Source organism: Mustela lutreola, chromosome 13 (assembly GCF_030435805.1).
Source record: "Mustela lutreola isolate mMusLut2 chromosome 13, mMusLut2.pri, whole genome shotgun sequence".
NCBI classification, from domain to species: domain Eukaryota; kingdom Metazoa; phylum Chordata; class Mammalia; order Carnivora; family Mustelidae; genus Mustela; species Mustela lutreola.
This window is the reverse complement of record NC_081302.1, coordinates 1,061,695-1,081,121: the sequence shown is the minus strand read 5'-3', so window position 1 is coordinate 1,081,121 and position 19,427 is coordinate 1,061,695. Positions and strand designations below refer to the sequence as shown.

General features: G+C 59.7%; 1 long non-coding RNA gene across 1 annotated transcript; it reads right to left on the bottom strand.

Annotated features, from left to right (window-relative positions):
- Window positions 1-5,597: 5,597 nt before the first annotated feature.
- On the bottom strand, window positions 5,598-17,808 carry LOC131813906 (uncharacterized). The gene is made up of 3 exons (XR_009347031.1): window positions 17,620-17,808; window positions 14,254-14,354; window positions 5,598-6,116 (listed from the first exon to the last, which is right to left on the bottom strand). It is a non-coding gene; the product is annotated as an uncharacterized LOC131813906 (long non-coding RNA).
- Window positions 17,809-19,427: the final 1,619 nt, after the last annotated feature.

The following is a 19,427-nucleotide window of genomic DNA, read 5'->3' as shown; positions in this document are numbered from 1 at the left end:
TGATTAGTGTCCTCACCTTAAAGATGGGGAAGCAGAGAGCTGAGTGCCAGACAGACAGATGTTCCAACCTGGGGAGGACGGGCTCGGCGTCCGTGGCGGCCATCAGTGCCTTCCTACTCACCAAGTATTGATCTTTCTTGAACTATGGTGCATTCCTAATAAAATCCTCTAAACTTTTATTTTTTTTTTCATATTTTATTTATATATTTGACAGAGAGAAATCACAAGCAGGCAGAGAGGCAGGCAGAGAGAGAGGAAGGGAAGCAGGCTCCCCGCTGAGCAGAGAGCCCAATGCGGGGCTTGATCCCAGGACCCTGAGATCATGACCTGAACCGAAGGCAGCGGCTCAACCCACTGAGCCACCCAGGTGCCCCGAAAAATCCTCTAAACTTTTAGATTTTTTTTTAGATTTTATTTTTAAGTCATCTCTGCACCCCGTGTGGGGCTCAAACCCACAACCCTGAGACCAAGAGTCGCAGGCTCCCTTGGCTGAGTCCGAGTGCTGACTGAGTATAGTACGGTACGGACGTCACACACGTCACAGAAGATACAAAACGAGCGCAGACCATTCCAGGCTACTGTTTCTCAAGCCTGCGAGTGCGCGGAGCTCACCGGAAAGAAGCATCTGTGGCTCTGTAGTTTCCGCAAAGCCCTTGTAAAATACCCTATGACTTGCGTGTGCCCGAGTCTGGAAGGACGCGTGAGCTTCTGCACGTACAGCACATTAAATAGAACGAAGCGTTGAACCAGAAAAACCTGAATTCACAACATTTGTTCACAACAGGGGCGATTTCGGTTTATCTAAAACACTGATAACTTCGCATGTTGTGTGCTCTGCGGGCGCAGCTCAGTCTCCCGACTGAGCGCAAGACACCACCGTGCGACCGTCGTGATGACGGCTCTCTTTTCCCCGACAAGCCCACTGAGCCACTGACACGGTGTTCAGATGAGCTAAACATTTCATAACGTACCATCAAAGCTCAATGCTGAAAAATGACAGTAACTGCTTTTGGGGCGCCCGAGGGGCTCAGTCGCTGAAGTGTCTGCCTTCAGCTCAGGTCATGATCTCGGGGTCCTGGGATCGAGTCCCGCATCGGGCTCTCTGCTTGGCGGGGGGCCTGCTTCCCTCTCCTCCCCCTGTTTGTGCTCTCTCTCTCAAATAAATAAATAAAATATTTTAAAAAATAAAATAAAATAGCTGATTTTATGAATGTCAGTAAAGAAAAAAGAAATCCACACAAGATCTCTACTTGCAAAAGTCGATGTCATAAACCCTACGATGCAGTGTTCTAAACTCTGGCTGTTCTGCCCGTTCGTGACATAACCTGAGCCAATTCTCCATCAGGTTCCTGTGACATGGCGGCTCCCACAGCGCACCCCGGTCTTCGGGCCTGTTGGAGGATGACGTGTTGGTTGTATGTCCGTCCGCTTGCGAGCCCTGGACATTCAGGGAGGTGCTCGTCCTCCGCCAGTGTCTTCGTCATGTCTGATCCAGGTCGGCAGTCGTTACCCTGACATGAGAGGGTCTCATTCTAGGAAAGGGTCTTTTAATCATAAAAACAACTTCCGATTTTCTTTTCTTTTCTTTTTTTTTTTTAAAGAGTTTATTTATTTATTTGACAGAGAGCACAGGTAGGCAGAGAGGCAGGCAGAGAGAGGGGAAGCAGGCTCCCCGCGGAGCAGAAAGCCTGATGTGGGGCTCGATCCCAGGACCCTGAGATCATGACCCGAGCCGAAAGCAGAGGCTTCACCCACTTAGCGACCCAGGCGCCCCGACTTCTGATTTTCTAACTTGATAAAGGTTTCTATGTGAACACGAGGCAAACAGGTCTTCTTGGCTCTGAGTGTAGGATGAGTGGAGTGGGGGTGAGAAGCCACGTTCGGTGGGCGAGCAGGTGCCGCTGCCTCCGCGACGCGCCCTGACCCCCACTGCTGGAGGCACGGTCACGAGGCGGGAGGCAGCGCCGGGGCGGAAGTACTCCCGCCGCTCGGACGGTCCTCAGCGCGCTGAGTGTTTCCAGATTCGCAGGAAGAAGATCACAGCATCACTCAGCAGAACTGGGCCACGGACCGTGGAACGCACTCTCTCCCCGATCTGAGCGGTCTGCCTGTCGACCGTCTGTCTAGAACGTTCATGTTCTACTCTACCTTTGGGGGTTAACAAACCTGCACATTTTTTATTGCTGAATGTATTAAATGACACCTACTTTGCTCGAAGGTTGTGGCGGCCACTAGTTGGGGGACAAGCTCGACAACTTGCTGAGATGCAGGCCGCACGCGGCGGACGCGGGGGCGGTGGTGCCGCTGCCGCAGGGGGCAGGGGAGCACGTCCTCTTGTGACAGGTGTGGGAGGACTCCAGGGCCGTGGTGCCCCTGGGCTCCCGTGTGTGCGAGGATGCGGGTGTTAGGGAATCGCGCTACGGAGTGTAGCCGCCCGCCGCAGCCTCCAGGCGTGCCTGCGCTCTTCCTCTCTGGAATCAGGTAAACAAGAATCTGCTTCCTCTACGAATCCCATTACATCTCCTGAGATCTCTTTTCTTTCATTTTCAAACCGACAACTGACAGTCTTCCTCCGTCACGCTTTTTGTGAAAATCTCTCTGTATTCTTGACAACAGGAGTTGCCTCCTGGGCTCTTCCTAGCCTGATCACTTGTTTCTCAGGTTTGGCAACCACGGGGGTGTATAGATGTCCAGGTACGGACACTGGCAGGAAGACAGCTTCTGTTCCGTCCCAACACCGTCGGTGGCAGGGCACAGCAATATTTTGTTGACATTTTTGTTGACCACAGCAGGGCACTGGGTTTCGATTTCATCCGCCTGGGCCAGAACACTTCGCTGACGCTCTGCTTAACCTCCGCGTCCCCCGGCTGCAAACAAGCCTCATCATCTCGCACCTGCCTTCCTGCCTTTACCTTCGTCCTCGCACTGCTCGGCGAGGACGTCCTGGCCCCGCTGTGACTCCTCCTTGCTCACTTCTTGTCCCCGGGTTTGTCCCTTTCTCCTCCAGAGCCCACCTCCCCCGCCACGTCCACTGCTTTCCTCCGGGTCACCCGTCCGTCCCTCCGAGGTGCGTTTGCACCGGTGCCGTGCCGGTGCCACGAACCCAGACAGAAGCGAACCAGCGTCTGCCCCCAGGGAAGCAGGATGACGTCCAGCCGTGGAGCAGCAGGATAACTGGTCTGCCACGTGTGCAGGGGGGGGGGGGTCCCGAGCCGGGCTGGGAAGGGTCACCAGCTTGGCTTCCCCGAAGATGGCTGCCTCACGGAGGGCTGCGTGCTGAGGGAGCAGGTGGGAGGTGCAGAGCGCGCAGGCACCGGGACTCAGCCCCACTCACCTTGCCCTCCGCCCCGGCACTAACGCTCCGGGCCGACCAGGCTGGCGCGGGACGGGGCGGAGCCAGCCCTCGGGGTTCGGTGTCACTGTCCGTTAGCGGCTCTTATCATCCAGAGCGCACAGTCTTCATAGGAAAAGGAGCTCTAAAACCATGAAACTGTTTCATGGAGATAAAAACAGGGAGGGGGCGCCCAGGGGTCTCTGGCGGTGAGGCATCTCCCTGGATCTCGGCGCAGGTCGTGGCCGCAGGCTCGTGAGTTCAAGCCCCGCGTGGGGTCTGAGGAGCACACCGCCCATGGTCCCTCCTCTTGTTCCCCACCCCCCCCCCCCGTATGCAACGAGAAGCAACACGACACACGTGTCATTTCTCGCAGGCCTGCTGTGTTCCGCCGACTCTGCCGGACGCTTCCCGGTTGTCCCAATGTCCACATCCACGGCTCGGGGGCCCCCCTTGCTGCGGAGGAGTTAGCCATCAGGACGACAGGGGCCCGTGGAGGTTTGACCCCCGGCCTGTCTGCCTCTAGAGCACAGCTCACTCCACCTGCGGGGCAGAACACAGGTCGGCAGGTCATAGCTGCCCCTCCTGCCTCCTCCTGGAAGTGCTCAGGTAGGGGGTACCACGGGCTCCGTCATCCGGACGATTTATGAAACTATGAAATGCAAGTTGGTACGAACAGGTTCTGGCAGTGACCTTTGGGAAGGACAGAACACGGCTCGGTCAGAAATGGGTCAGGCGCCTCGGAGGACTCCAGCAGGGCAGGGCAAGTCTGACCGCCGGGCAGACAGGCGGGTGTGAGGAGGGTGTCTCGGGCAAGAGGGGCCGCGAGGCAGCCGAGCGCTGAGCGCGGGGATGGGCCGCTGCCCTCGGGGCGGAGCTGGGGTCGTGAGCAGCTTTGCAGGAAAATCCGGGTCACAGGCGAGGAAGACTCACGGACGGGCCCGCCATCGCCCACATCCTGCGCCTGGACGCCCCCTCTCCCGCCAGGACCCTCTCTTCCTCCTGCATCCGTGTCCAGGCCTGGGCAGCTCGCGGGCCAACCCGAGTCTCAGGACACCCTGCGGGACTTTCAGGAAAGCGTTTGCTGAGGAATCGGTGCCACCACAGCAGTAGAGCAGGGAGGCGTCGTGACGGTGCACTCACAGACAGAGGTCAATGCCACTGTCGTCTGTGGCAGCAAGAGCACACTCACCCTTCTGTCCCCCCTCCCCCAGCATCGGTGGGACGATGGCAGCACAAGTGGCCGTCCAGTAGGGCTGGCGGGGGGGGGGGGGCTCCCGTGTCTGCAGGCCTGAGACAGGGAGCGGGGGGGGGGGGGGGGGGGGGAGGGGTAGGGAGGGGTGAGGAGGGGTGGGGAGAGCCTGCCTGCATCCTGGCCATTCTGGGCCCCGGGAGGCAGGCAGGCCCCTCCCTGAGCCTGCTCCTGCAGTCAGCGACATGCTGAGGATAGGCAGGGACCCAAGACAGTGGCCTTCCTGGACACGAGGGCGGGGACCCTGGCTGCAGAGGGAGGTATGAGGCCAGAGCAGGTGGCCGCTCACGGAGTGCCCAGCCATGGACGAACCGAGGAAGGACGGGATCCCCGCCAGGGACACGCTGCTGGGGAGGGACGGGGAGCGGGAGCAGGAGTAGGTCACACTCGCGGGAAGTCAGGCCTCCGTCTCCCCTCAAGGAAGCCGTCTTCCCAGGAAGGCTCCTGCCTCCGAAGGGGCACCTCTGTCCGGGAAAGTCAGCGGGGAGCCGTGGCAGCCTGCGCGGACTTGTCTGACTCAGCAGGACAAGGACAGGAGACGACTCAGGCAGGAAGACGCTTCCGGGCTCAGGACTGGCCCCGGAGGCCGGGTGAGCTCCGAGGTCAGGCTGAGGTGGTGCAGATTGGGCTGGTTTCAGGAGTGCCTAGACCTGGCGCACAGCTTTTGAGCGGACTATCCTGCCCGGTATTGCTACTTCAGTAGCCTGCGGGAGGGGAGGGGCACCCTTCGGGCCTATCTGCAAAACAAAAGGCTAAAGAATTAGCCGTGTTTGGTTAGGACTGTGACTAAGGGACTCCCTTCTTCTCCAGGGCAATCCTGGCCTTGACCTACGTCGATTAAGGACAAGTGCACAGGCCCATCCTGGAAGCAGCCAGGGACCATCCAGCCCCGCCCGCACCCAGACAGGGCTCTGGGTACAGCCGCTGCCGCGTCCCAGACACGGCTTCCCCGGAAAGGCGCGTGTGGGTTCTGTGTCACGACTCTGTCCTCGTTCAGCGTTGGGGGAGAGCGTATCCATCGGCATAAACCCCGCGGTGTTTTATTTCTTGAATATTCAAAGTTGAGGGCATTCTACTGAGCCTTAATGACTCACCACGCACCAACAGCTGGGGAGGCCCGTGGCGGGGCGACAGGGTCCTACATCTGACTACAGACCCTCCACCCCGTAGGGACCCCCAAAGGATGGCCCACTCTACCACCCACACAAGGCTTTCCACGAACTCCCGCAAAGCAGCAGCTAGAAGGAGAGTGCAGGACGGGGAGCGGAAAGAACCCGTCCGGCTTCGGCTGAGACGCCTCCGGAGAGCAGCTTTGGGAAAACCGCATTTACAGCTGTTTCCCGCCACCCCCGAAGGACCGATGGCGTTCGCTTCACGGTGGCCTTGCTCGGAACCCGGCTCCTGGCCTGGGAGACGGATGGTTCACCCCATCTCGGTCCTCCTTCGGGAAGGGCAGGTCTGTGCTTCCAAGGGGGTCTGGGCGGGTCCACACCTGACCAGTCCTTTCGCTCCGGAGTCTAAGCGCCATGAGGTCTGTGAAGGATGAATATCTCTGGTTACTACAGGTCAGGGTGGGGGAGCTCGTTCCCAAAAGAAGTTGTGCAGGTGACATATATTCAGAATCCTTAATGCAATGAGAATAGAAGCTTCTTTCTTGATCTTAGTGTGTCACCTTCTATGAGGTCAAAGGAACTTTTCCAACAAATAACGAGAAAAGATCAAAGACAGTAAAAAGAGGCCCGGCATTCGGTCTGCTCTTTGCCGGTGTGTATTCATACACCCGTGCTTTCAGAGGACCCAGCGGAGGCTGGCCCCCTCCTTCCCGCAGCGTCCTGTTCTCCCGCCCCGCGGGCTCCCGTCCCTCCCCGGGCCCCTCCCAGCCGTCCAGCAGCCCTGCACGGGGCCGGCCACCCCCGCCTGGGGTCTCTTCTGGAGGAGCAGTGTTCCGCGGCCAGGCTCGCGTTTGCTTGCGTGAGGCACACGATCTCGCGGAAAGGGGTGTTACAGGGAAACGTCACCATGGCTCCCACTGCGATAAAAGTTGACGGTAAATTTCCCCTTGAGCTAGTTTTTCGTAACCAACATACTCACAAAAAACCGTTTTCATATTATGGATTTCTGGACATAACTAAAAATCCTACCTTGAAGGATTTTTACCGTCAACCTGCCTTTGAAGAAATATTTCCTAGTATCTCACGGAACATTTATCGTGAAGAACGCAGACCGGGTCATCGTCCCCCTCGCCCAGAGCTGTAAAGACACGAGGGGTGCCCTGCCTGGAGACGAGGCTGTCCTTGAGGTGGGCAGGGACGCTGGACGGAAAATGAGGAAGTGATGACTTAACCCCCAGTACCACCTCCTTGTGTGTGTGTTGGGGGGGAGGTAATTGGATAACACTGGAGGGCCGCCTGGGGGGGCTCAGTGGGTTAAGCCTCTGCCTTAGGCTCAGGTCATGGTCTCAGGGTCCTGGGATCGAGCCCTGCAGGCTCTGCTCAGCGGGGAGCTTCTTCCCCTCCTCTCTCTGCTGCCTCTCTGCCTGCTTGTGATCTCTTTCTCTCTCTGTCAAATAAATACAATCTAAAAAAAGACCAAAACAAAAACACGGGAGGCTAAAGGGGAGGAAGCACTGTTTTTAAAAAAAAAAAAAAAAAAGATTTTATTTATTTATTTGACAGAGAGATCACAAGCAGGCAGAGAGAGAGGAGGAAGCAGGCTCCCCGCTGAGCAGAGAGCCCGATGTGGGACTCGATCCCAGCACCCTGAGATCATGACCTGAGCTGAAGGCAGAGGCTTAACACTCTGAGCCACCCAGGCGCCCCAAGGAAGCACTTTTTTGGTTCACAAAGTACTGGGTTTGGCAGGGATGCGGATGTGAAGGGCCAGGCAGAGTAACAGGCCGGAAGCAAGCAGACAGGCCTCGAGGCCGTCCATCCGCCTGGAACCAGGTGCTGGCTGCACTGAGGCCCACCAAGCGACGTCTGTGTGTGACACAGGGATCCACGCTGTCTCCGTTCGGGCTGAGCACTGCTCACAGACGGTGTGGACGGTTCCAGAATACCTCCGGGCTCCGCGGCTAAGGCAGAGATTCCTGCCGGAGCCTGGTCACGGTGGTCGCGGGCCGCCACTGGCGAGAGGGAGCTGGTGGCCCAGCCCGCTGTTCCCGGAGCTGCTGGGCGTCTGGGGTCTGGGGTGGGGAGCACGCTGGGCTCAAGGGTCACCGTGGGGCTGGGCATCCAGCTCCTCCTCCCGCGGATCCTACAGGCAGGGAAGTTCGGCCTCGGGACGCCAGCAGGTGGGCGCCATTCTGGGAACCCAGCCGCTCAGCCCGGCCGGCTCCTGTCCAAGCTCCCAGATCGGCGGAACTCGGCCTCGGGGCACAAACGATCCGCCGGCCGAGCCCGCCTCGGGGTTTGTGTGGCTGAGAGCCGAGAAACGGGGCGATGCACCCCCAGCCCAGGGTGGGAAGGAAGAGAGCCTGCGAGCGCAGGAAACAGCAGTGTCGGGGACACAGGCCGGGGTCAGGCGTCCGCTGCGCCCTGAGACGCCAGCACGCCCAGCCGCGGTGGCGTCCGACCGTTGTCCTTGTACCCGAGAACCTGCCCGCCGACTGCGTCGAATGCGGCATCTGTTCTGACAGACGGGCTTACCTGACTCCTCTGCCGAGTCCCCGTGAGTTATGAAAGACCCCCTCCAAAATGTCGGCGGTCGTGTAAGTCTCTGAGGAATTTTGGAAGCAAAGTTTCCAGGCTTGCTGTTGTTGAGAAAGGTCATTTACGATCGCTTAGTAAACCCTCAGTCAGGAGGCGGCTCCGACGTCTATCAGTGGGCCGTAGGGTTGAAGGCCGATTGCCAACCCATATCTTTGGGGATTTAGATAAGGGACATTCCCAAAGGGATTTTTATGTGTTAAAGTAAACTTGCAGGGTCCAGGGGGATGGGCTGACACTTGTCTTTGGCCCTTGGCAAAGTGTAAACATCGAGGTATTTGGGTCCCCAGGGTAAGGTCACTCTCCCTGTGTCAAGGACTCGCCAGTAAGCTTCTGCCTTTGTTTCTCACATCAAAGACCACCAGAACCTAATCCCCAGGGGCAGAGGAAGCACACAACGTTGGGCCTCAAGCTTGCGTGCTTGCGTGCCCCGTGTCCTGTGTCCGCTGACAAGGGCACACGGACCCAGACCCTTGATCCCGGCCTCCTCTGCACCTGCCCAACCAGACCGCAAGGGATGTGCTTCCAAAACCAGCTTTTAGGTGATATTTCAATAATTCCAAGCTATCTGCACTCTGGGCCAACTCCAGTTATTTCAGAATCTAGAAACTTCAAAGGAAAGATTGAAAATTTGGAAGCATTACAGAGTACAATAATAGAACATGAGTGACTGAAATGTTTAAGACATGCCACGTTTAACCTGAGGACTGACTGAGCCCGTCCTGAGCGCCCATGCACGGCGGGCTCCAGAGGGTCCTCAGCGCTCAGCTTTCTGATGGGAAGTCGTCGTCTCTCAAAACTGGCCCTTGTGCTTTCCCAAATCTAGCATTTACTTTTTATCCGCTCACCAGCGGCTGCACCTCTGCTCCCGGGGCCGTCACTCTGCAGGCCTCTGGCCCAGCCCAGGCTGTTGGTCATTCATTAGGCAGGTCAGCTAATTTGCCAACCCAGAATGAGAAGAGCTGCATTTCTGTTTTGTTGTAAGACTGTGACAGAGCACAAAGAGGCTGCCGCTGCACCGGCCAGAAGCCTTGCCACCTCGCTGAAGTTCAGGCTCAGGTAATATCCCAGGGCAGAGGTCAGCGGCCGGTGCGGGCTGGAGTGGTGCACTTGGGCCCTCCCGTCCCTGCTTCGGGCTCGCAATGGGTGGACAGCGGCCTGCCGGACTGTGCGCTGAGCAAGGGCTTTCCCACTGGAGAATGGGGCTGCGAACAGTGAGCGCTTATGGGCCACTCCCCGTGTCCTAGCGTGTGGGTGCTTGTGAAGACCCTGCGAGGCGCAAACTCTTGCTAACGATTCCAGATGAGGAGACGGGCCGTGCAGCGGGGGCGTGAGTCTCACAGCCCTGAAACCCAGGCTTGCCCCTGTCTGTCCCTCGGGAGGCGGTGGTCAGGCCCCACGGAGTCCTCCGGGCACCGCACTCGGAACCGCGTGAGCTCACGGGGACGGCTAACAAGTGACATCACCTCTGTCAGGCTCTGCTCACCGTCCCCAGCACACTCCCCGGGGGCACCGGTTGGCGGAAGGCTGGTGGTTCAGAGCTGTGGGCGGCAGGGGCCCCAGTGGGACCTCCATCCCCGGGGGCCTCGTCCTCCCTGGGACCCGGAGCTGGCCCTGGTGTCCACAGTGAGGCTGTGCTCGGAGCAGGTTTGCAGCCACGGAGCTGGACCGGGCTCTTTCTCAGACCTCGGCCTGGGGGCACCGCTCTCAAGCCACGCTGTTTCCTCCTGCGGGAGCTTCAGATTTTCGCAGAAGAAGCCTGAAGTGTGGGAAAGAGGCAGGAAGGAGAGCGGCCAAACCGTCTACGCTTGCCTGTCTGCGCGTGCCGCCGCGGGGCCTTGTCACCTGGCAACGGGGCTTGCAGGGAGGCCCGGGGAGACCCAGCCTCACCACCTCGACCTCGGCTCAGAGGGTCCCCAGAGGAGGAGCCTCGGGCCCCAAGCAGGGGTGTCTGGACATAATCGCAGCTTCCTCGGGGCGTGCATGCGACCAGCTCAGGCCCCTGGGCTGCCAGCGCTCCACCGCCACGGGAGCATCGCCCGGGGAACCGCAGGGCCCTGCAGGGCTCGGGTAGGGCAGGGAGAGGCCACGCCTCACGCTCAGGCTATCTCGGGAGACGCGGGAGAGCCGGTAGGGCAGCGGATCCGCTCGGCCGCCCCTGCCCTTGGCTGTGCTCCCGGGATGACCCAGAGGCCCAGGCCCAGAGCTGGCGCAAAGAGGAGTCTGAGTCTCCGTTTCTTCTCCCTGGGGCTCCGGCTCTCACCCCGGGATCTTCCCAAACCAAGCTGGCAGGACTGGCCGCAGGGTCTCGGGGTCGCCCTCCCTCGGCCGCGGGGTCAGTGTGGTGGGCCGGGCTGAAGAGCAGCCCCGTCCGGGAGCATCTGTGCGATTCAAGCAGCCCTGGGGTCAGGGACCCCGACTCCGGGGAGCCCTCGGGCAGTGGTCTTCCACGTTGACAGCTTATCCTCAGTCAGCCCCGGAGACCGGCCGGCCCCGCTGCCACCCTCACCGGATTCCCCCCACGAGGCCAGAGGAGACCCAGGGGGCTCAGACCTTCATGGGAGCGCTGCTGGGGTGTCCAGCCCTTTAGCCGCTCAGCACATCGAGGGCCCTGTTCAGGGGAGGGAGATTTGGGGGGAGGGGCCCTGAAAGAGCAGAGGGTCCGAGCAGCGGCAAACCCCGCCCCCACCCCTGCCCCCCAGGACCTCGCTTGCCTGTTCTGCCTTTCCTGTTGCTGAGTCAGCGCAAAGCCTGAAAACGCCGTCAGATCAATTCACGATACTTGATGCCCGGCCCTGCGGGCAAGCGGTGCCCGTCCCACCTGGGGCAGGGCCGGGGTCGCCTCAGGACAAGACGGCCCCACGGGCAGGAACCGCGCAGCACAGCCCACCTGCCCAGCGGCCTCCACGCCCTCCCCCCGGGGCTCAGACCCGAGGCCTCCGTTCTGCCCCTTGAGTTTAGCTCCTTCACCTCTCAAGGTGGTAAAACCCAGATAAATTAATTTTCTTTAAGAATAAACGAGTTGGCGAGGCCTGCTGTTTGCTTTCCCAGGGAGGTTCGGACCCAGCAGTGAGCAGCTGGTCCAGCCCACACTGTGGGTCCCGAGACCTGCACGTCAAGCCCTTTGTCCCAACTGTCTTCCCCGGAACGCCGGTGTCCCTAACAGCTGTGGACACAGAGATGGGGCCTCCTCCGGAGTCGGGGGAGGCAAGCCCGCTGCCCCGCTCTAGAGTCCCGTTCCCTGAGCTCGGGGATCCGCCGAACGGCAGGTTCAGGGTGGCGGGGCCTGGGACAGGGAGGCACAGGCTGAGGAGGGATCCTCCGATCGGAGCCCCAGCTTCTGTTTGGGCGGGTGGGTTACAGACGCTTCTCACATCATCAAAAGTAGTAACTAGGAAGTCACTCCCGTCCACTGGGTGACCCGGTCCATACATCTGAGTGTGGTTACAGAAATAGTTTGGGAACGGATTAACTAAATTAATGAAGTGGTAGAGGGATGAATTGATGATGAGGGGCTCCGCGTTGACAGAACAAGCGTCTTCCTCGCTGCAGTGACATCTGGAAGACGGAGCGAGGACCTCTCACGGGGGCACGGGTTTACAGGCATCGGGAGCCAAAGCCATGCGGCAGGTCTCCTCCCAGAGTGATGCCTGTGGGAGCGACGAGTCACGCCGCAGAAGTCAGAGACGCCCCAGTCCCTGGAGCGTGCTGTCTGTCCCCACACACTCTTTGCTGTCCCCGGGCACCCTTTGTCTGTCCCCGCGTACCCGGGAAGGGGACGCACAGGTCTCCAGGTGCAGGTAAGCCCCTCGAGCTGACTTCCTGGAGGGGCAGGACAGCTCTGGGCTGAGAAAGGCTTGTGTGATCCCAGAGCAAGGACTCAGGGGTGTCTTAATGTTCCTTATAAAGAAACACAATGTTAACCTTGAAAAGTGTAATTCCAAGACCTCTGCTGCCCAGAAACTTGCTGGGGGACGTGGCAGTAATGAGCTCAGCGACCTGGGGCAAGCCGCTTGTCTCTCCCAGCCCTCCCCAGCAATGCGCGGGGATGCCAGCGGACCCTCCCACGGCCCTTCTGGCTGGGACCGCTGCAGCTCTGGCCCTCACGGCTGGTGGCATGCAGGGCTCATTCCCTCGTGCGAATGCAGGGCTCGTTCCCCGGGCCCTGGAAGAGGCTCAGACGCTGCAGCCCCATCTCCGGTGAGACGACCCCCTCTCTCTCTCCTCTGCATCCACCCAGCCATCACGGACAGGTCTCCAGTGTTCTTCGAGGGGGTGGCCTCTGGTTAACAATACTGTCACCCACCGGTCTAGGAAGATTCATTAGGTAACGTCTGCAAAGGGCCTGAGCTCATCGAAGGAAATGGCTCTATGAATCCAAGGTATTAAAAATAGAAGTGAAACCAGAGGAGGTTTGAACTCAAGGATAAAAATGTCCTGTGCGCTCAATAAGCCGTGCCTCCGGGCAGGGCCGACGCAGTCCGCCGGGCAAGGACAGTGTTCTGAGAAGGGAGGCTGCACGGGGCATTAGAGGCTAGCGGCAGCACGGTGGGTGGAAGCCCACTGTCGGTAAGAGCCAACGCAGGCTGCCGAGGACAGGGTCCCACACCAGGCTGCCCGGCCGCTCGGACAGGCAGGCATGGCAATGTGCCGGGGGGGAGTGCAGCAGACGCCCACGCCGAACCGGGAACGAACGGGTCCTAACCCTTCCCAGATCTCAAGCAAGTCACCCTCTCCCTGAGGCTCGCCTTACCAAGGCCAGGTGGACCAGATGACTCCTCGGTCCCCCCGAGTCCTACGGCCTGTCTGCAGGAACGACCTGCTCAAATCCTTTAAGCGCCTGGGGTCCGACTCCCGCTGCTTAGGAGGTGGGAGCCCGCAATGGCCGGGCGCCTGGGCTCTGGAGCAAGGCTGCCTGCTCGCATGTCCGTTCTGCTCTTTCAAAATATTTCCCTCAACATCTGATTAGGAATTTTACACTGGGAGAATCTGAATGAGTTGATCGGTGAACACCCACCACCTGGAGTCCATGCGACCCACACTCTGGACTCTCTGTCCATCTGTCCAACTGTCCACTTGCCAATCCGTCGCAGTATTTACACTTTTCAGAATAAAGCGCAGACATCACCGGGCTTCTGCTTCTGCTTCTGCTTCTGCTTCTGCTCAGTGCCGCGGCTTTTAGCGGTGAGGTCTTGGCCCAGTGGATCCGTCCTCGCCCGTCCTCCACCTGTCAGACGGGCTGTGCGTGGACCAAGCATGTTAACCTTGTGGGGAAGTTACCGGACGCAAAGCACCAAGGGCCGTGGCGTGTGGAAGCGCCGGCAGGTCAAGACGCTGTGGGACTCACACCCTTGCTCCGAAGCAACGGTCTCTATGCCGGCGCTTTCCCAGGAGGACCAGAGTCCCACAAATGGGACGCACAATTACGGAGACACTCACAAAACGGACCCTCCCAACGTGCCCAAGTACCTCGCGGGTAGGTGCTGGGTTTGCCGCCGCTCTGGCTGCCCCGGGGTCACCCTCGGCCCAGACGGCCCCACGAGGACTGCTCTGGGCCTGCAGGGGAGACATGGACCTTCACCTCCTGCTCAAGTCGTCTGCTGAGACCTTGCTCCCTGTTTTTCCCATCGTGAATAGTCTCAAACATAGAGGGAATTGGAAAAAAAAAAAAAAAAAACGACCGCATCGCTAAACTTAACTATTTGCATAATCTTTTCCCCTGATCTGCTCTTACAGGCCTGGCAGGCCCCGGCCCGGACGACCTCGGCGTGTGTCTGAAGACGGAGGCTGTTTCCCCGCACAGAGCACGGGTCCCCACGCAGAGTTCCTTAGTACAGCGTGATCTGCGTCCCGGCGGCCTGCGGTTCTAGGGGCCTCAAGACCTATGCACTGTCTTTTGTTCTTCTGTCTCTCCTGCCTCTTCCAGTCCAGAACGACCCCAGCCTTCCCACTCCTTCACTTACACAGCTCGGGCTTTTTGGAGACACGGCCCGTCTTCCCGGAAACGCCCCGGTTCTGCGTTTGTCAGACGGTCCCGCAGCGTCGTCTCCGCCTCCTGCATCTCCTGCGAACGGAGAAGAATCTTTGTTTTAATCCCAAGGGATATAACAGTGTGTTTTTATTTTTATTTTCTAATATTTGAAGATGTTTCTCCTTCCTTTTCATGGGGAAGGTCAGGGAAGAGCCGACCATGGCCAGCGGCAGGGGGATGGAGGCCTGGTCTGCGTGGGAACCCGCCTGCTCCAGCCGCTGGCGACCAGGTCACCCCTGCAGTTCTCTCTAGGGCATAATTTCCTCTGGCGGTAGCAAGTGTGGGCTCAGGGATCCTGCTAAAAGTTGGTTTCGCTGCAGCTCTGAAGCCTCTGTGACAACATGGTGTGTGCAGTCCAGGAGCCGGCCCCGGCGGAGAAGCAACCAGAACCTCAGTAAATCCGATGCCCCGTTCCTTCCTTCCTTCTTTTTTTTAAGAAGATTTTCTATCTTTATGTGAGAGAGAGCAGGAACAGGGAGGAGGGGCAGAGAGCAGAGAGCCCGGCCTGGGGCTTGATCCCAGCACCGGGGACCATGACCTGAGCCGCAGACTGACCAGCTGACCCCCAACCCCGCGCCCGGCCCATTTTATCTTCAAGTAGAAAGGAACATCCCTGTAAGCTCGCTCTTCTGTAAACGGTGTGTTTCCCTTTGTTTGTAGCTTGTTTTGTAACGGCAGCTCCGCGTTCTCATCCTCCCCTGCCCAGTGACCCTCAAAACAACCAGAAAAGGAACAATGTGTGGGAACTGAAATGACGAGGCTCTGCCGGGTCGACCTTCTCAGCACGGGCTCCATCACTCCTGCAAGTCACTTCTTCACCTTGACATGTGCTGGGATTTGGTCAGAAGCAGCGACGCCGCCTCGGCGCGTCCGTCTCAGAACACAGACCCTCTTGCATTCGCGAGCGAGACAGCACAGGGTTTGAACGCTGCTTTATCGAAACTTAGAATTGACTTTTCACTAACCCAGTCTTGAACAAAGCTCGAATACAAGCGTGTCCTTTGTTTAGAAACAAGTAAGTGACCCCATTTGGATTAGTCAAGGGTACGGCTCCGCAGGGCTGCCGTCTGCAAGGTGCGGCCGCACGGGGAGACTCTCGGAGCGCCCGTGTGGGCTTGAACCCGCAGCCCGGTGGCGTCCTCGGCTCTGCAGGAGGGCCGCTGCGAGAGGGAGACGGCGGGCTCCGTGACCCGGCCCCGGACAGGGTCGTGCCCCCAGTGCCCTCTGGTTCAGTCTGTGGTGTGGGCAGTGTTCAGAGACGGGGAGTTATAGGACAGCGGCGCAGCCCAAGGCGGAAGTAAATCAAATAATGTTTGTTTGGGGGGTTTCTGCTGCCCTGTCACTGTGCCCCAACCCCCTGAGAACAGGGTGCTCTTCCTCCCTCAGCTGTGTCCGCAGCCCTGACCAGGCCTCCTGCCTCGGGCATCTGCTCTGTGATCTCTGACGTCGGACTGGAAGGACTCTCTGACCGCACGGGCTTGGGCAGTGTCCCCCAAAAGTCGTGTGTGACAGAAGCTGTGAATGGGACTTTATTTGGAAACTTTATTGGGTCTTTGCAGACACAATCAAGTTAAGAGGAGGCCATACCAGGCTGGGTCCTGGCCCGGTGTGACCAGCGTCCTTCGAGGACGAGGGAGATTTGGGCACAGACAGGCCGGGGGTGAAGCCGGGTGAGGACAGAGGCAGAGATGGCAGGGACCCCTTCTGACCTCCTGCCTGAGGGAGCGCGCCCTTCTGTGCTCCGCGGTCTGCAGCCACGGGAACCGTCTCCGGCCTCCTGCAGACCCCGCCCGCCTGGGAGGCAGTGGCCGGGACCCCAAGAGGCTGGTCCTGAAGCCCAACCAGAGCAACCATGGTGCCCTCCTGAGCGACCGGGGCAAAGCGGGAAACTGTGAGTTGGTTTTTCCTGGTCCCGTACCCACCCACAAGCCTCCCGGGCTCCCAGCGGGCGGGGGCTTGGCCGGGGGAGGAGGCAGGTGCAGTCAGTAACTCCGAGAAATAGTTCAACAGCTTCTCAAAGGACGGAAAGCTAAACGTGTGGGACCGGTGTTTTGTTTCTTCGGCCAAGCAGAAAGCGCGCTCCTGAAGCGGCCGAGAAAGCCCCACGCGCTGCAGCTCCTGCTCCCGCGGACCCCGTGCGCGCCCACTCCAGGAGGCTCACGGCCCGGCCCTTCGTTCAGAATTCCTCTTCAACAAAGGCCTGGTCGAACCTTCCTCCTTGGAAAGGTGCTCATTTAAGAAGAATTTGCAAATGAAGTAACCCCACGTCCTCTTTAAATACACAGGCAGAAAAGAAAAGAGTGTGTGGGGGACACTTGGGGGCTCAGTGGGTTAAGCCTTTGCCTTTGGCTCAAGTCATGATCCCAGGATCCAGCTGGGAGCCTGCTACCCACCCCACCCCCCCGCCTGCCTCTCTACCAACCTGTGATCTCTGTCAAATAAATAAACAAAATCTTTTAAAAACAATAAAAAAACAAAAAGAGAGCGTGTGGAAAGTGTCTCAACCTTTCTCTGAAGGAGAGACGTTTACACAGTCAGCTCCCAGACCCGCAGCGCCCGGCCTTCCGCGGTGGGACGCGAGCGGATTCTTGTGGTGACCCGGAATATACTTTTGCTAATGACCTACAGGTTTGGGTTGAATTAAATATTGAAGCGCGCTCCAGAAATATCTACGAGGAAACACACAGCAATATTGTATTGATTGTGGGAGGCTGTTGAATAATTCACCGGCTCCCCTCGGGCTCGAATGTCGTTCGGTCTGTCCCCCAGCGGCACCGGCGCTCGAGAAAGGGCTCAGCGCCCGCGTCTCCGACTAGTGGGACCTGCCGCGTCCCTGCCACCCCGCACCCCCCGGTGAGAGCCCTTCCTGCACGCGCCTTCGTGGGACGGACAGGGCCCGGGGCGTCTATCCCCTCCGCAGGACGACCGTCCCTGGACTGTTCTGGAGCCCGTGGAGCAGCCGCCTCCGGCCTCACCGCACAGCACACGAGCTCGAGGACACGAGAGAGCCCGGGCCCATCTCTGCGGACTTCACGTCCACGGCTCGGGGCTCCGAACGTCCTCGGAGGTGTGAGCTCGGCTCCGAGGCGGTGGGACGGGAGAGAGCGGCCCCCGTGTGCCCACAGGGGCTAAAACCGGAAGCACCGGCCTCATTGCTGCATCTCCACGTCCTCGCCAAGGTCCAGCCAGAGCCTCACGCGCGTCTGAATCCAGACCCGCAGGAGAGCCGCGACCCCGCCCTCGTCAGCCCCGAGCTCCCCACGGGCCGGGGTGGGGGTGTCTCTTGGGGTCTTCTTACCCGATTCCCACGGGTCTGGTCAGATGACCAGTTTCCTGTTCAGTGGTTCAAGCGATCTCATGTAAAGCATTTGCCAACAGGAAGAGCTCCAGCTGCGCCCCGGGTGTTTTGTGTTTGGCCTCGTCTCCATTACCTTGGCCAGGAGACAGGGGACTTCCTCATTCCGCCCCCGGGCGGAGAGGGACCCGTCCCTCCCTGCTTCCTTTGTGGGCCTCTCGGCAAACACAGCAGGCTAGGGCCGGGACCCGCCTTGCGAGGGACAGGGCGGGCACCGGTGGCCGCTCTCACGGGGATTCGCACGCTGGACAAAGGCGTGGGCCTGGGGGCTGAGGGCACCTCCCTCCTGCCTTATTGCGGGAGCTTAGACTAATCCCGCGCTGGGAACCGGAGCGGGCGGCAGGGACCCGCACTCACACCGTGGGGGCGGGGAGGGCGCGCCGGCTCAGTGCGTCCGTCTGTGCTCCTTGCACACACCGTGGCCTCCTCCTGTCTTCGTGGCGGCGGCCCCTACGCTTGCACCTGAGGGATAACGGAAGGACGCGCGGGACACCGTCAGAGGTTCGCCCGGCTAAAAGCAGCGCCGGTTTTGTGTGGCCGCAGAACCTCTGAACTCCTGCGGCGAGGCAGGGAGGGCTCTCGGAGCACCCAGCCTCGGCTTCTGGAAGGTTCTGGGATGCACACTTCCCTCTGGGGGGTCGTCTGCACCACCGTGGCCCCTACCAGCTGCTGTGGGAAAGCCTGGCGGCCGTTACCCCCACCTCACGGGCCTCGGGGGGGAATGAGACGCGTGGGCGGGCTGGAGCCCGCGTCAGGGTGACCTGGGGGTCGTCCGCACCCGGCGTCGAGTCGCACCGGCCCTTCGAACCCTCCCCTCCCCACCAACAGACCAGCCCCCAGGCTCGTCCGCGAGAAGCCCCAGCACAGGCGCGGTGGGATTCACAGTTCTCAGCACGGAACGGGACCGTGTCACAGTTTCCCGTGGGCGTCCGTCCCCTCCCAAGTTCAGCTCTGGGTCTGCTCACCCCTGACAAAGTCCCCCTGGGGGCCTCGCGCCCCCTCCTCGGTGCTGATATTGACTCTGTGCTCGTCTCCGTCTGGTTCAGCCCACGAGGTCCCACGGACTCCTTGTGGCCGTCCACCGTGCTTCGCAGCCCCTCGGTGACCTCAGCCTCCGGCCCCAGCCCATCATGAGATCGCGGGACTATTTCAAGGAGCAAAGAACGAACCAGTGAACGAAACGCCAAGGTAGAACGTGATCGCTCAGAAAAGGTTCCTCCAAACACGGCCAGGTCAAACCTTCTGCACTGCCGAGGCTCCGCGTCCCCATTAGAAGCAGAAGCATGGGACCGATAAGCCCCACTTCTACTCGATCTGGAGCAGCCAGAGTCCAACGCAGGAGAGACAGCACCTCCGAGCTGAGACACGCAAAGGCCACGTGTCCCCAAAACACCATGGGGCCCCTGAGGACTCACATCTGCTGAACAACTCATGCCGTGCGTCCCCCAACTGAAGCCGTCCGGCAGGAGCCCAACCCCTGGGACACGGCAGGTGCCCAGCTGAGCAGGCAGCAGGACACCACCCCAGCCAGGGGATGGCAGAGCCTTGAGTTCAAACTCAGGATCTAACTCTTGGCTTGCTGGAGGGGATCCTCCAGAAGTTCGTGGCCCGCTGTCTGGTCTCTGCTCGGGGAGAATGCTTTTCCCTCTTCCTACCCCAGTCGTGGGCTGGACAGTGGAACTCCTGCCTTTTGTGGTTGTTTTCTTGTTGTTTGGGGTGATGTTTGCAAGGACTGGCTGGTTGAGGGCTTG